This window comes from Amblyomma americanum, chromosome 9 (assembly GCF_052857255.1).
Source record: "Amblyomma americanum isolate KBUSLIRL-KWMA chromosome 9, ASM5285725v1, whole genome shotgun sequence".
In the NCBI taxonomy this organism is placed as follows: Eukaryota; Metazoa; Arthropoda; class Arachnida; order Ixodida; family Ixodidae; genus Amblyomma; species Amblyomma americanum.
In genome coordinates, this window is record NC_135505.1 from 65,244,756 (window position 1) to 65,261,648 (window position 16,893).

Sequence of the window (16,893 nt, forward strand, 5' to 3'; positions counted from 1 at the left end):
AGGACAGTTTGAAAGCATACCGGGAAGCTATCTCGGTGACGAAAGATCTGAAGGTGACGAAAGATCTGATTAAGAAGCGCCAAAACATGAGGGCATCTAACCCTACCGATAGAATAGAACTAACGGAGCTATCAAAGTTAATAAATAAGCGCAAGGTAGCCGACGTAAGAAAGTTTAATATTGAGAGAATCGAGCATGCTATAAAGAACGGAGGTAGCCTAAAAACAGTGAAGAGGAAACTAGGCATATAGGTAAAAACCAGATGTATGCATTAAGAGACAGCAGAGCAATGTCATTAGCAATATGGATATGATAGTTAACGTAGCCGAAGAGTTGTACACAGACCTGTACAGTAGCCAATCTAATCAGAGAGTTAATGAGAAAGACAGCAGTGCACAGCAATGCGTCATCCCGCCAGTAACGAAAGATGAAGTAAAGAAAGCCTTAGAATCAATGAAAACTGGAAAAGCAGCTGGGGAGGATCACGTAACAGCAGATCTGTTGAAGGATGGAGGGAACATCGGGCTAGAAAACTAGCCACCCTGTATACGCAATGCCTTATGACCTCGACTGTACCAGAAGCTTGGAAGAATGCAAACATTATTTTAATTCATAAGAAGGGAGACGCCAAGGACTTGAAAAATTACAGGCCGATCAGCTTATTATCCGTTGCCAACAAAGTATTTACTAAGGTAATCGCTAATAGAGTCAGGGCAACGTTAGACTTTAATCAACCAAATGATCAGGCAGGCTTTCGTAAAGGATATTCCAAAATAGATCATATTAACACTATCAATCAGGTGATAGAGAAATGCGCAGAATATAACCAACCTCTATATGTAGCTTTCATTGATTACGAGAAAGCATTCGACTCAGTGGAAACCTCAGCAGACATACAGGCATTGCGTAATCAGGGGGTAGAAGAGCCTTATGTCAAAATACTGGAAGATATATATATATATATATATATATATATATATATATATATATATATATATATATATATATATATATATATATATATATATATATATATATATATATATCAACTGCACAGCTACTATAGTCCTTCATAAAGTCAGCAATAAAATTCCAACAAGGAAGGGCGTCAGGCAAGGAGACACGATCTCGCCAATGCTGCTCACCGCATGTTCACAGGAGGTATTTCGAGGCCTTAATTGGGAACAGTTGGGAATAAGAATAAATGGACAATACCTAAATAATCAGCGATTTGCTGATGACATTGCCTTGCTGAGTCACTCAGGAGGTGAACTGCAAATCATGATCAATGAGTTAGACAGGCAGAGCAGATCGATGGGTTTAAAAATTAACATGCAGAAAACCAAGGTAATGTTCAACAGCCTAGCAAGGGAACAACAGTTCACAATTGGCAGCGAGAGCCTAGAAATTGTCACGGAATACGTCTACTTAGGGCAGGTAGTGACACCTGATCCGGATCATGAGAGGGAGATAACTAGAAGGATAAAAATGGGGTGGAGCGCATATGGCAAATTCTAGCAGATCATGAGTGGCAGTTTACCAATTTCCCTCTAGTGGAAAGTGTACAACAGCATAATCTTACCGGTACTTACCTACGGGGCAGAAACGTGGAGGCTAACGAAAAGAGTTCAGCTTTAGTTAAGGACAACGCAGCGAGCCATGGAAAGAAAAATGATAGGTGTAACGTTAAGAGATTGAAGCGGGCAGAGTGGGTGAGGGAACAAACACGGGTTAATGACATTCTAGTCGAAATCATGAGAAAGAAATGGGCTTGGGCAGGGCATGTAATGTGAAGGCAAGATAACCGCTGGTCCTTAAGGGTAACGGAGTGGATTCCAAGAGAAAGTAAGCGTAGCAGGGGGCGGCAGTAGGTTAGGTTGGCGGATGAGATTAAGAAGTTTGCAGGCAAAGGGTTGATGCAGCTGGCAAAGGATAGGGTTAATTGGAGAGATATGGGAGAGGCCTTTGCCCTGCAGTGGGTGTAGTAAGGCTGATGATGATGATGATGAATAAAAGAAGGGCGAATCTTGTTTAACGTCGATGTTGACGGTCAAGTGATTATCTAATGGCCAGGTCACTGCAAAAGCCTTAGAAGCTTGACTTTGCAAAGATAACCAAATAATCAGGTCCTTCTAAGCAGAGTTACTAGCTGCTTTAGGCTCAACAAACGTCTTCCGTCAAACTGACAAAGAGAAAATGTAATAAATTCATATTCTATTTAAGCAGTTTCCTTTCTCTTGTGGAGTAGGCAACGTTATCGAAGGCAAGAAATAGTTTCACACGCTGTATTTGCTCCATTCAACGCGCAGTTTGTGCATGAAAATTCAACCTCAAAGCCGCTAACGGTTACAAACGAATTCCAAAGAAAAGCGGCTACGGACAGCTCCAATCTCATTTCCATAACCAGACGTCGTGTAAGTCTTTCCATGTTCACATAATTTTGCGGCTTGGTAACGTTACGCGCAGGGGCGCACATTGCCGTGTGTAAGCACGGCTCTTTTCAGAACAATTGCAATCTCAAACACGAGCGCGGAGCAGCGCGTACTGCGTTTCCTATTTAGGCGCTCGTCTCTACCAGCATAAACAGAGCTTCATGTTTACATAGAAATAATTCTTATCAAAAATAGCTTCGTTAAAAAAAATTCGGCTGGGATACCTAAGACTGCTGGCAGCATTGTTCCTGGATCCACTGACACCCTTCCTCACACAAACCACCTCCCCCCCCCCCCACACACACACTCACACCTGCGTACACCACCCGGAACGCTGTACGAGGGCCAGTTGCATCACAATTTCGATAAGAAGGCCTGGGATGGAGTACAATAGAAAAATCGTCTTTTCGAATCCCTTCGTCGCCTTTTCGAATCCACACCGAAAGGTATGCTGCACGGCAAGTGACTGCGTAACAGGTTTGCTAAGAATGTCCCAAAAACTGGCGCTATGTGGAGGTCGGCCAGTGTTGAATATATATATAGAAGAACGACATCTATCACATCACCTGAAGTGGCGGTGCTCGGCTTTCTGTGCACGTCCTACGGCTGCTTGCTGACGTGAGCTTATTTTTCTTGCCATCGCTGGAATTTTTTGTACCATCTTCGCGTACATACGCGAACAAGCCGACAGATTTTCATGTTAAGGGACTGGAAACGCTAGCGCTTTTTAAATTCTAACTACGCGTCGCATAAGCAACTAACGTGCGCTGGCGGTTGCTTTCCCAGACAACCGGTAGTTAGCGTGAAAGAAAACTTAGGAGGCAAATGAGAAATTACCGGTTAAGAAAAAAGTTAAACAGAGCTTTGTGGAAAAGAGGGATGCTGAAGCAATCGGCACTAGGAACATACACGATATTTAAGCAGGAAACCAGCGATAAGGAACACATACAGATGATGAGACGAGGCACACTGCAGGCGCTGAAATTACAACTAAACTTAGCTCGAAAGTAAGCAGTCAATTTATACAGTATACACACACACACAAGCGCGCGCGCAATGACGTCTTGTCAAAGACAGATGTACTGCAATCACCCACATGCGATAGAAAAAAGGAATATGAAGCAACCTTAAAAGGCACACGCGTTCTCGTCAACCCCGCTTTCTAGAGTGAAGCCAGCTTGTTTCCCTGCAAGAGAAGTTAATCGATGTTTTGCTCACGCATCCATCGCCCTTTCTGAGAATGTGCAATGCCTCAGAAATCTCTCTTGTGCGCTGGTCATCATGTACAAATAGCACTGTAGTATCAACAAAAAACGGAGAACATTTACACGCGAGGAAGTGTTGTGCTACATTTCTTTTTTATTTGCTGCTGACGGAATTGGCATGTTCTGCGAAGCGAAGATTGATGCACCGCCCGGTCTGTCCGTTGTGTATACGCCCGCAAGACGAAGGGATGAGACACACCGCGCCTTTCTTACGTGTAAAATATTTGTTCAGATGCTTATTTATGCATTGCTTACTAATCTTCCCCTCGTGTTTCCTCTGTACAGCAGCCCCTACTTTTCCCAATTTATTGGGAGCTGAAAAAAGCAAGCTTACTCTCTAAAGGGCCCCTACTATTTTAAGCTGGTGAGACAGGGCGTGAATGTAGGGCATAACCGCCAGTTTTCTTTCTTTAGGACCAGAGCGGTGTTCTGAGGGGATCACGGATGTCTTCACCATTCTAGACACCTTTTCCGCAGGGGACACGATAAGAGCTTCCGGGTAGCCTGCATACCTGCACCTGCTGACCTGTGCGAGGAGGAAGAATTCTATTCTATGGGGCCAAGGTTTCTTCATGGCCAGAGCAATACGGTTCTTAACAATATCAGTTTTTATATGTTTTCAATAGAAAGTACTGTAGTTGAGCAGAGTTTTCTCGCTCTGAAGAGAGTACTCACAAAAGACATGCTCAGGTTTAAAGGTTAGTTTTAAACCGAGAAACTGCAAGTATCTTTGGTGAGGAACTTCATGTGCTCACTCTGCTGCAGACCCACTGCAGGAGAAATACATCAAGAACGTGAGAAATAAATCACGGGCATGAAGATCTGCCTAGTATCAAAAATCGTCGACATAACAGAAAATATGAGTGCTACTTCCCCCGCTCTTTCCCGCTAATCTGTCAACCTTCACTAGAAAAATGTTACTAAGAATGGGAGCAACCTTCGGACCTATGCAGACCCCAGATTTTTTGGAACAAATCTGACCATCGCACGCTACATACGTGTTGTTCATGTAAAAAACCAACAGTTTCAAGAAGGATGCAGTACAGAGTGAGTTGATCACATTTCTCTAGAGCGGTCGAGCTCACAGTCCGGTGGAAATAAAGCAAATTATAAAGTAGGTATTGACATTCAGCGAAAATGCTAGCTCTGAAGAGCAGCCTAATATTCATGTGAAATGCACACACACCAGCGCCTTACCCTCAGCAGGGCAGCTGCGATAAGATTTAACTTCATTTGATCCGCAGCACACCGCTCGAGCGCTGCATTCATCATTGTAGCTGTGTAGCACTCCTGAACATACTGCATAAATTGGACATGTGGAAGGGAGTAAAATAAATCAATAAAATTAATACTAAAACCCAGGCTTTTGGCAGGATTCTCGTTCAGGAGAAGGTTTGCGAGGGCCTCCGAGGTGGAAAGAATCATCTGCCACAAGTTATGATCGCTAACGATAGTTCTGAACGGTACGTTTGGTTAATAGGTTTTGGCTGTAAAGAAACTTTCTAGTACAGCGGATTAACCCCATTCACCTTTCTTGCCAAACCCTCGAGAATAACTCTCTGAAGTAAAGCCAAAGCCTTCTGCTGGCAGCGAGATGGATTGCCTTTAACAGCTCTAAAATTCTTTAGCACCGTATCATGTGCTTTCTTAAAAAACGCATTCTCATCGTCTGCACTAGAACTTTTCTTCACAGCCAAAACTCAAACGAAATGTACAGTTAAGAACTATTGTTTTTGAGCATAACTCGTGGCAGATGGTTGTTTCCACCTATTTTCCAAGCCCCTTTCGAGCCTTAAGGTTAATGACCTGTTTTTTATTCCCAACTTGGAGGTCCTCGCAAAGGTTCTCCTGAAGGAGGATCCTGCCAGAAGCCTGGGTTTTAGCATTGCTGTTGATTTATTCTACTCGCTTCCACATGTTCAACTTATGCACTATGTTCAGGAGTGCATCACAGATGACAATGATTAATGCAGTTTTCAAAACAGCTGTGGAATTAGTTCTGCGTCCTTCTTGGAATTTTGTTTTACCTTAACAACACGTTCCCCGCAGGGGCGCGTCTCCAGCTTGCAGGCGTTGGTGAGTGGAGACAGCACGGGTTCCCAAGCATCCGCAGGGACATATCCGCAAGGGGATTATGGTGAACAGTGCATCACCACGGAGCCGAGCACCCGCGCCTAGCGGTGCGTGGCATCATCGTGTCCGGGGAAAAGGGGATCCTAGTAGTTGAGCCGATGCCGAGCGCTTTGACCTTTAAAGGGACTATGCAATATATTAATTGAGATTACGTAAAGCAGACAAAAGATAGGCATTGCATCACTCGTCACCCCAATGCAAGAATTTTTAAGCTGGCATCAATAACAACGAAGATACAGAGGATTAAAAATTCTGCTCTTCATCTCTCCCCTCAACTCGTACACGCGAGGCACCAGACAAAAAAAAAGAAAACAGCTCTGGGACTGGGCCCCGCCCATGATCACGTCATCCGCTGACGTTCCCTTTGCAACTTCCGGTTGTCGCACCCAGCGCCCCAGCAGCAGCATCGGCGGCGTGATTGCGACGCGCGTCGGGTTTCGTTGCTTGTCGTTTGTTGTAGTTAGCAATAATTGAAACCATATAAACGAAGGCAATGCCCTGGCTCGCGCTTGACCGAGAGGGTCGCGCGGCGGCACGAGCAGACGATTTTCACGGCTACCGGAAGTGTGCCCGTGACGTCGTGGCTGCCGTGGCTTCAGCGAATGAGAGCGTGTGGTGGCCTGGCGACGTCATTGGTAGTGTGACGTCTTTGTTACACGATTTTAGTTACATAATCGGTCACTACGATCACACCAATCGGCCCGCGAATTTCAAAAAACACGGTTTTTAAAAATTCACAAATTGCCGGCTCAGCTCCGAAGACTCATACGTTTTGTGAATGCTCACTAGCATCATTTTAAAGCATCGAAAACATTTACAAGCGACTTTGAATTTTTTGCATAGTCCCTTTAAGGCCCCTCGGTGGACTCAGCACACCACTTTGGCCCCAGCTTCTTGTAGACGGCACCTCCAGCCTGACCCGACCGGGGCAAATCGGCAATCGCCTTTTCCTATTCCCTTCTCTATCTTTAACTTTCCTACCCCTTTCTCAAAACTATCCTATCTCTTTCTCATTTCTTCGTTTTTCTTTTTTTCCTGGGGGCGAGGTTAACCATGTGTGGCCAACCACCCTGAGTTGTGTCATATGTGGTTATAGTCGAGGTGTACAGCTGGCGTGGCCAGGACTTGCTTGCAATTTCCTATCCTGTCCCCTTGTTGGGTTTCATGGTGCGCGGCTGGTACCACGGCCGAACAACACTTATTCTATGGCTCCTCCCCCTTCACAAAATGATCGCGCTCAAAAAAGAATCCGGACCGATGTGACCACCCCCTACCTTCAGAAGTCCAAGGAATCTTTCCCGAACTGTCACCTCGTTTACAGCGAAGCAACAAATAAGAGCGCCCGAACAACATCCCCATTCATAGCCAAATGTCTATCGGAGAAGGCCTGAAATATGTACACGAGCGACATTCCCGCTGTCCTCCAGCGACTCTTCTGAGGCGGTGAATGTACCATCAGGCACGCCCATCCTGCACGGGCGCAACAGCTCACTTGATCGTCAAAACAGAGAGAGTACCCGAATTCCGGGTCCCCCTAATCAAGAAACCTAGGTACCCACTTCTTCCATGAAAAACAATCTGCATAAAATGGCGTCCCTAATACAGTGGAACTGCCGTGGACGTTTAAATAACTACATTGACATAAAAGATATTTTAGACACTTTTTGCTCTGTGGCTTCATGCCTTCAATAAACAAACCTAGCTCCTAAACACAAGACCTTTTTATAGAAATACAAAGTCTTTCGTTGTGACAGAGAGCAAACCTGCAGGCTCTCTGGAGGTGTGGCTATTGGAATTGAAGGCGATGTTGCAAATACCAAAACCAAAATTAAAACTAACTATGAAACTGTTGCAGTGACTGTCCTGCATTTCAATACAATTACAATATGTTCTGTATATCTCGAGCCACACGAAACAGTTACACTAAATGACCTAGAAGCACTTTTAAAGACGCTACCACAGCCGTATCTGATAGTTGCCAATTTTAATCCCCATCTGATTTTGGAGAACCGAACAAACTGACAATAGAGGTCGTGTTTTAGATCTTTTTGCAACGTCGTTTGCCTGCTGAATACAAGTATACCCACATATTGCTCCCCAGCCTCAATAAAAATGAGTTGCATAGACCTGCCTTTTACTTCACCCTCCGTATTTACTCGTTTTATTTGGAGTGTTCTTGACAATTCGTATGGAAGCGATTATCTTCCTATAGTAATTAACTTGGCATCACCACCATCAATCATTCCAAATAAACCACGCCGTTGGAAGCTGCACATAGCTTACTGGGACTTATTTCAGGAAAATGCTACACTAGTGAAATTTTTTTCAGAAGATCTTAGTGTAGGCGAACTGAATGAAATGTTTACGTTTTGTATAATTGTTGCGGCACTGTTAGACATTCCTCAGTCTTCGGGTGTGGTACTCCAAAATCACAATGTTTGTTATAACCAAGACTGCAGAAAAGCTACCCTATTGAAAAATGTGTAGAGGTTTGAATAGGTCGACAAATAGAATTATGGCACATTTCGTTCAACATTATAGGATGAAGCTTCCAAAGCGATTCAGCCTTTGAAGGACTCCATAGTGGAGGGCTCCGTATAATTTCGATTACCCGTGGTTAATTACCGTGCACTTACATCACACAGTGCATGCAAGTCATGGGTTCGAATCCGCCAGCTTCGATGGAGGAAAATTGTGAAAGGTCTGTGTACTGTGCGTTGTTAATGCTCGTTAAAAACCCCAGGTGGTCGAAATTATTCAGAGTCCTCCACTACGGCGTCCCTCATAGACTGAGCCGCTTTGGGACGTCCATCCTATAAAGCCAAACCAAATGTGCCAGCATTCTATTTGCTGATCTATTCAAACCTATATACATTTTGCAGCAGGGTAAAAAGAAACAGAATAAAGCCTAGGGTATTTTTGCAGATATCCAACTGCCGAGAATTTCATCAGCTTTAAAAAAGCACGCACAAAAGCCCCACATACTCGCCGCTATGCAGAGAAAACTTCATGGAAAAGCTACGTATTATCTATAAACAGTTCCTTTACATAAAAGAAAATGTGGCAGCAAGTTCTTAACCTAATGGTGGCTTGTCCCCTTTCACAATTCCTTTTCTAACAGACCCTGGTGCACAAACAAGTCTAGAAAAACAAGCAGACATCCTAGATGAATATTTCTCATGTGCTTGCAGCTTTTAACACAATACACAATTTTTTAAATGCAATAATACTGTGGAGAAGCAGAATTCCTACAAGCGCGTGCACAAATGAAGTATACAATAGTCTAATCACAATTCATGTAATAATAAGAGGTCTTCTGCCCGCAAAGAGACTGCGCCCCGCCCTGATAAAATTCATTATGAAATGCTGTCACATCTTTTTCAGCCAGTTGAAGACGCACATTTCTGATCTTTAACAAAATATGGATTTCAGGAAATATACCCCAAGCCTGAAAAAAGGCCGTTATTGTACCATTCTTGAAACAGGAAAAACCACCAACCTCCCCTACAAGAAGACCCATAGCCCTTACTAGCTGTCTCGCTAAATCTTTTGAAAGTGTTGTCAATATTAGGCTGATGTTTGTTCTGAGATCTCGTGATTTTCTTGTTATCTACCAGTGTGGTAGATAGTCTTGCTCAACAAATGACCATCTCATTCGCCTTCAAAATACAGTAGAAGAAGCATTCATACATAGTCAACACTGCCTTGCAGTTTTCTTCGATATGAAAAAGGCTTATGATACCACCTGGAGGTTTGGCATCCTCCGCGACATCGCGGACCTAGGTATCCGCGGATGGTCAACTACCTGAAAAACTTTCTTTCTCGCCTTTCATTCCGTGTACCTTTTCCAAAAACTTCATTCAGGAGAGCGGGGTTCCGCAGGGATGTATTTAAAGTACAACCCTTTTTGTCCTGAAAGTAAATTCCATAGCTAAAATAATTCCCAAGCCAATAATATTTTCTCCAGATGTCGATGACCTCCAAATAGCATGCACGTTCTCCAGTCTATCGACCTGTGAGCTACAGATACAACTCACATTAAACAAACTTGCGATTTGGGCTGAAAGAAATGGGTATAAGTTCGCAACACAATAAACAGTTGCTGTAATTTGTTTACTCAGAAGAGTTTTGCAGAATAACCCAACCTTCTACTTAAATGAAATTGCACTTCTAGCTAAACAAGGACATAAATGTTTTGGCTTAACATTTGAAAAAAAACTCACATTCCTGCCATATATAAACATCATCAAAAAGAAAGCCTCCCAATCCCTGAATATACTAAAAGTGTTGTCACGAAAACGCTGGAGATCTGAAAGAACATGCCTTTTTCAAATCTATAGGTCTGTAGTACGCTCTACTTTAGACTATGGATGCGTTGTACATGGGTCCGAGAGCCATAATGTATAAAACGGCCGGACACAGTAAATAACTTTGGTTTAAAACTTTCTACTGGTGCATAAAGAACATCCCTTATAAACAGTCTCTATGTTGAAGTCAATGAGCCCTCCCTTAATAAGTCCTCAAAGTCCTCAAAATCTGTTCCTTGCCGAAACCCCTCTCTTTTTTCATAGTTATAAAATGCACCTCCAGAACACTGTCCAACAACAGACCCCAGTCAGTTAGACCTCTGCTGCTCCGCTTCGAGGATTGTTGCCAAGCTTTAGGAATGCTGGATACCCTTCCTGATGTCTCCTCAGGGTGTGACCTACTGCCCTCATGGTGCAGCCTTCTCACTGTGTGTGACTTCACGTTAAAAGGACACAGAGGAGAAATTGAAGTTGGCTTGTATCGATAGAATACCAGCTCCTGATCACAAAAACGCCACTCTTACTAAAATCAAAGCTCTTGTAAGGTAGAGAATAGCAATAACCAAAATAAAGGTATCGCCGCCACAGGCCATTCTCTCAACTTCAAGCGTCATGACGTCATAGGAGAAGAGACGCCACCTTGGACGAATTTTCCTTCCTACGTGTACCGCGAATCTCTGAGACTGACAAAGGAAGGTTGCGCAGTTCAATATTAAAGTAAGGTTTATTTTAAAACCGATGGTGCACTTATCACACAAGGAAGACAGACAAAAGACAACCTGATTGTTGGAAGCAAAGAAAACCGATACTTGGCGGCGCCACAGGCGGCCAGGAGAGTTTCGATTTGTTAATGCGCTTCGCGTCTGATTTTAGTTGTTTTTGACGCGCCTCGATTTACAAGTGCCGAACAGCAGAGGAACTCCGAGTTCCGCTTCAAATGCTAGTTACCTTTGAAGGAGCCTGTTAAGGCTGGTCAGATGATCGCCACGGTCGATGAAATACTAATATGGCACGATGGACTGTGATCGTTCAAGGCAGTTCGCAGTATAAAGAGCCCTAGTGTCTTCTCATGGTCGCCCGGCGAAACATTCCCGGCTGTGCCAGTCAGCTTCAAACCACTTAACGAAAATTGTTTATTACAAACAGGAGACAAGGTACAAGGCAGCTAAGAAAAATTGCTGATGGCCTAGCTCTGTTAAGCCAGAATATACGTAGCGAAAGCACGGAGATTTTGCTTAGAAGAGCGCATTTACTAGATGCGCGCCTTTATTGGTGGTTAATTTTGAGCCGTCGTGGAAGCGTTGTAGCGTCTCCGCCTCAAACGCGGAAGGCCCTGCTTCGATTCTGACCCTCCACTCATTTTTTTTTATTCAGTGAGTAGGCGGGGGTTCTAGTGGCTCCCATAGATGCCGCCACTGAATACGTTTTTTAGCGGTTCAGCGCAGGCTCTGTTAAGGGTGCATTTATACTCCGGCATAACGCGCGTGCGCTGCACGGCGACGTCACGTTGGCCAAAGCGAGTCCCTCTATACTCCAACTGCACTTTACCGCCGACGCGTTCAGCGGCTTTGGCGCACTATGACCACACTGGCGGAGACTTGGAGCATGTCTATTTCGTGCCGAGAGCACCAGCCACCGCCAGCCCGGCCAGACCGATTCGGCTCCGCGGCGATGTGCGCGTTGTGATGTAATTCAATAGCTTCGGCAGTTGAGCAGCGCTGTTCTTTTCGCGCTCTCGGCTAATTTTATCGATTCAGTGCATACATCTGAAGGTACATGAAAGTGGGCGAGAGAGCCCGATCCAGTGAACCCGTTGGATCCAGCGTAACCCGTTGAAGCGTCGTGCGTCGGCTTTAGCTTCAAGCCGGCAACTTTAAACGCGAGCGCTCTTAAGCACCGATCTGTTTTTTGTGGCAAAAAATAAATAAATAACCTGGCCCTTGCAACCGTGGGAGACCTCGATGCCGCCTGCTGCACCGTGAAACCGCGCCGTTCAAGAAATCGCAATCCGTTGGCCCCAAAGCCCCGGCCATCCTCCGATGGACGCAACGCGCCGACCTTGTCCTGGCCCCTCGTGACTCCCCGCACTGGGGTTATGATATTTAATTTTCAACGGCTACTCACGGCAGAAGGGGGAAACGACCCGCCGGCCCCCAACCTGACCGTTCTCCCTCAAAAGCATCGCACGCTCTTTGGAGTTGAGGTCGCTGAAATGCAGGCCGGAGTTTTTTGCGAGAACTTCGTCGTCGGTTTTGGGAACGGGATCCATCGCAACGCTGGCAAGACGCCGGAGAAAACGTAAACCAAGCGAGGGTAGCGATGCCCGATAGATGCCTTCAACGTACGGCGGTGGTAGCTTTCATTTCGGCAGCTGCTAGACCGCACAGCTAACCACCAGAAGTCACGGAGTCTGCGTTTACGCCACGTTTCACGTCACTCCGTCTTATGACGCCATAAAATTTCACCGTGACGTCATAAGAGTTCTCGAGCTTGAATCGGAGCGGCCGAAAATTTTTTTTCAACTTCGAATCCTATTTTCTTTAACACTCTTAGCTGGAATAAACATATTGACTTCTTAACGTGTAACGCTTTTCGTAAATTGTTTTTCTTGAGACGGGCATTGCGGTTGTCTACCCCATTGATTCGCCAACTTGCTTAGATATGTATTGTTCGGCCTATCTTATATTATGCTGCTATCATTTGGGACCCATTCACCCAAACTAACATGAATAAAATAGAGCAGGTTCAAAAGAGGGCGGCACGCTATATATATAACAATTACCGACGTACATCAATAACATCTTTTTATCCAAGCTGGCCTTCCGACAATAACTGAGCGAAATCGTTGTGAACGACTTAAATTTATGTATCAATTAATCAAAAGACACTACAGAACAGAGATCACCGATCTGCTTGTTTTTTCGTCCGGATATGAGACCCGACAACGACACTAGCGACTCCTTTTCGCGTTCGAAATAACTGCTTTAAATACTCACTCCTTCCACGAACTATTTCCGATTGGAATAACCTCACTAACAATGAAGTGCTGCTGCCGTCACTGACATTGTTCTCGCAACATGTCACCTAGTTTTATTGCATTTGCTATTTCACTGTTCTGTTGTATATGGTTAATTGTTGTATTCGCAATGGTGCAGAAGAGCTTCAACTTGCACTGTTATTTTTGTTTACCTTTGCCTGTTTTGTTAAACTGCCTAGTTTGTATCCCCACCATGCTAAAATCCCAACTACGGGATTGCAGTATCAATAAATAAATAATAAGTAAAAATGCATCTTTAGCTCCCGGACAAATGGCAACAACGTCATGAAATGCTTAACTATGAGATTTTGCTAACAAAAATATTTGATAGAGTTCTCACTGTCCCTTTAACACAATACCGAAAAAAACATACCCCACACGAACACATATTACAATACCGGGCATTACAAGAAAAATATGCGAACTACACTGAGGTTTACACTGGCGGCTCAAAAAAAGATTATGTCGGAAGCGCGGCAGTGCAATGAAACTAAAAAAGGATAGTAAGGCTGCCAAACTATGCATTAGTTTTCACTGCGGAGTGTTATGCTGTGTCTGTGGCTGTAAGAAGAATATTAAATAACAGTTTTGAAAATAGCATAATTTACACAGATACAGTTAGCTTGCTAACGACATTACATTCTAGAAATGCAAGCGAACCCATAGTTGGATGCATAATACATAACAGAAAAATTTACAACACAGCGGCGTATCATAAAATTCTGGATACCGGGCCGTGTTGGAATAGATGGTATTGGAAGACCCTATCTGCACAAGCTCGCAGGCGTGAAATTGAGAAATTCAGCGTGCCCCACAAAGACTGGATGAAATTAATGCACCGTTATCTGAAGGCTAAATGGCAGACAGCTTGAGATAAGAACATAAACAAGAAGCTGTATTTCGTAAAGCCTTTCCTCGGCGAATGGAAGACCTGTACACATCAGGAACGTTTTAAAGTAATTTCATGTCGTCCCCGCATCGGATACCCACACCTGACGCATAATTTCTTACTGCCCAATCACGACAAGCTTCTTTGTGAAAGATGTGGAGACGAGCTGACGCTACACCTTATTTTATTATCATGCTCAAAGCTCGAAAACCGAATAAAGAGTTATTTTACTCAATTTTACAACCAATGCACTCCATTTGCCCCTGCATTCGCAGCTCTTAAATGATTATGCAATTGTTGATGCCTTCTGTTTTTAGCTTTTTAAGAGAAGGTGATTTTCTTGAAAAACTGTGAATTTCCCATTTGTCGTTGATACACCTCGGCCTCTTTATATTTCCTGAGAAGAAGGCAGAGGTGTCAATTTCATTTATTGGGAGTCTCCAGATCCTTGTCCTGTCAAGGACGGCTGCTGAGGCTTCCCGACCTCCTTAAAAACTTCTAATAATAGCCATTTATACATCTTTTAGCTCTCAATACTAGGTACGAGGCAATAGCGTTTGAAGATTTCTACACCAGCATTTCTTTTCTTGTTCTACAAAAAACAGTTTGTATACCTTGATCTTGGCGCATGATAGTATTAGCTGCTTATGCGCCATTAAACTGAGCATAACACAACACTTAACAACGCGTATGTAGTTTGGGATGGTCAGGTTTGTTTGCAAAAATCTGGGGTCTGCATAAGATCCAGAGCAGCTCCATTTCATAGTAACAGTTTTCTAGGCATGGTTGACAAACTAGGGATGAGGGGGGGGGGGGGGGCAGAGCTGGCCGGAAGTAACACTGGAATTTTCCGTTATGTTGAGGATTTTTTGGTACTAGGCAGATCTTCACTCCCAGGAATTATTTACCACGTTCTTGATGTTTTTTTTCCCTGGAATGGGTCTGAAGCAGAGTTTACACATGAAGTTCCTCACCAGAGATGCTTGCGGTTTCTCGGTTTAAAACTAACCTTTGAACCTGAGCATGTCTTTTGGGAATACTCTCCTCGGAGCGAGAAACCTTTGCTCAACTATAGTTCTTTCCATTCAAAACATATAAAAACTGGTATTGTTAAGAACCGCATTGGTCTGGCCGTGAAGAAATTTTGCCCCCATAGAATGGGATCCAGCCTTCTCGCACAGGTCAGCAGGTGCAGGGATGCAGGCTACCCGGAGGCTCTTATCGTGTCCTGTGCGGAAGAGGTGTCTAGAACACTGCAGACATCCGTGATCCCCTCAGAACTCCGCTCTGGTCCTAAAGAAAGCAAGGTGGCGGTTATGCCCTACATTCGCGCCCTGTCTCACTGGCTTAAAAGAGTAGGGGCCCTCTAGGGAGTAAGCTTGCTTTTTTCTGCTCCCAATAAACTGGGAAATGTAAGCCTGCAGTACAGAAGAAACACAATTGGAAGATTAGTAAAAGCAATTCAATATTGAGCATCTGAACAAATATGTTCCCTGTAAGAAAGGCGTGGTGTGTCTTATCCCTTCGTCTTGCGGGCGTATACACACCGGACAGACCGGGCGGTGTATCAATCTTAGCCTCGCAGAACATGCCAATTCCGACAGTAGCAAAGAAGTGCTGTTTATGCATGACGACCAGCGCAGGAAAGAGATTGCTGAGGAATTCCACATTCTCAGAAAGGGCGATGGATGTGAGAGCAAAACCTCGATTAGCTTGTCGTGCAGGGAAACGAGCTAGCTTCATTGTGGATAGCGGGGTTGACGATAGCAAACCTGACTTGGAAGGGTGTTTCAGGTTCCCTTTTTTATCGCATGTGGGTGATTTCAGTACACCTGTGTTTGACAAGACGTCATTGCGCGCGTGTGTGTATTGTATAAATTGACTGCTTAATTTCGGAATAAATTCAGTTGTTAGTTCGGCGCCTTCAGTGTGTCTCGTCTCATCCTCTGTCCGTGTCCTTAAGCGCTGGTTTTCAATGCGATGCATCACCACCAACTCGCCCAATCCTCAGTTCTTCTACAAGCAGGAAATTCCCCCAAAAAATATCTATGATAACTGTAGGGGAAGCTGTTTGTTGTTTGAGGCCAGGACGGAAGTTTTGCGGACTAAGAAATATAGAATCATGTACCACGAGATGGACACTTTGTGCGTTGTGTGCGAAGAGGGGGGGGGGGGAGGAAACAGCTGAATACTTTATATTTTTGTGCAAAGGGCTTCATCCTACAGTGAATACCAACGGGGCTTATTTATCCAAAGCACTGGGGTTTAAGTACATTGAAGGAAAAAAAGATCGGAAACGCACCACAATGCGATATCGGCACCGCTTCCGACGACAAGGGCAGCATTCCTGTCAAATATCCAGTGGAGACAGCGATGCAGCGGAATTAGAAGATTGAAAAAGAGCCGACTAGGAGTGACGATGGTTATGCCTCGGGATCATGCGTAGAAGAAAGAGGCAAGAGCCGTTTTCGTTGCTACTCGCTTCCTCCCGATATATGTAACTGCCATGTTGTACAATTTGTATGTTAGCTCAGGAGCATTCTTTTATATGGCGCATTAATATCTGTGCTATGACATTTTATCAACATAAGGTGTCACTTCGAAAGCGGGAAATTTTTTAAAGCCAAATTTATGTCTGGCTATTAATGGCAGCATTCTTGGGGCACTGCACATTCAATGAAGTACCGTATTTACTCGCTAATGTCTTTTATGAAAAGGTAACTGGTATCGTAGCGTTCATACTGTACACTGTTTCACCTGCGTGTGTGTGCGCGTGCGTGCGCGCGTGTCTGTCTGTCTGTCTGTCTGTCTGTGTCTGTCTGTCTGTCTG